The following is a 777-nucleotide window of genomic DNA, read 5'->3' on the forward strand; positions in this document are numbered from 1 at the left end:
TCGCTTGAACCCAGGAAGCAGAGGTTGCAGTGAGCCACAATTGAGCCACTGTACTCCAGCCTGGGTGACAGAGCAAGACTCCATCTCAAAAAAAAATACATTTAAATTACTTTTATTTTTATATTTAATTTTAACTTTTGTTATAGTAATAAAGAAAAAGTTGTGTTAAAATGTTTTAAATAAAAATGGCAATCCCTTGCCTCAGCCTTCCCTACCCCTTGATATTTTCTCCAGTTAACTACTTTTAAATCTTTTATGTTTTTCTGAATTTTACTTCTGTATTATTTATTAATGACTTACTTTCTTAATTGATTAGTTTTAGACATTATGTATTGGGTTGCTATAATGGTAGGCAATAATTTAACTAATAAAGTGCAAGCACCCCTTGTTTCTCCTCACATTTCCCCAAAATAGTTAAGTCACAATTTTTGCTTACCTTAGTCATCAGTATTTATATTATCATTGACTGTGTAAATATTGTTCACATCAGAAGCAATTATTAGCCTATGGCATCCTTTCTCATGTAACTTTTTGTTTGTCGTAGACTTAATAATTATCTTAGTTTCTTCTGCCTAATTTTCTGTGTGTATGTCACTGCTTTTCCTTTTTTTTTTTGTAAAACTTTTGGTTTTTCCCAGAGTTCATAATTGCTTTGATTTTCCTTTTGCTTCATTTTCTGTGTATTTAGCCAAATATATTGTCAGAACTGCCAAACATCTATCATATCAATATTACTTTTGGAAATGGTCAAGCATATTGGATAATCTGCCATTCCTC

At 31.3% G+C, this 777-nt stretch overlaps 1 protein-coding gene across 2 annotated transcripts in view; it reads left to right on the plus strand.

Annotated features, from left to right (window-relative positions):
* Positions 1-777, plus strand: part of FSIP1 (fibrous sheath interacting protein 1) — a 206,916-nt gene that overhangs the window by 176,949 nt on the left and 29,190 nt on the right. The window lies entirely within an intron of this gene.

The sequence above is a fragment of the Colobus angolensis genome, unplaced genomic scaffold (genome assembly GCF_000951035.1).
Source record: "Colobus angolensis palliatus isolate OR3802 unplaced genomic scaffold, Cang.pa_1.0 Scaffold97, whole genome shotgun sequence".
Taxonomy (NCBI): Eukaryota; Metazoa; Chordata; class Mammalia; order Primates; family Cercopithecidae; genus Colobus; species Colobus angolensis.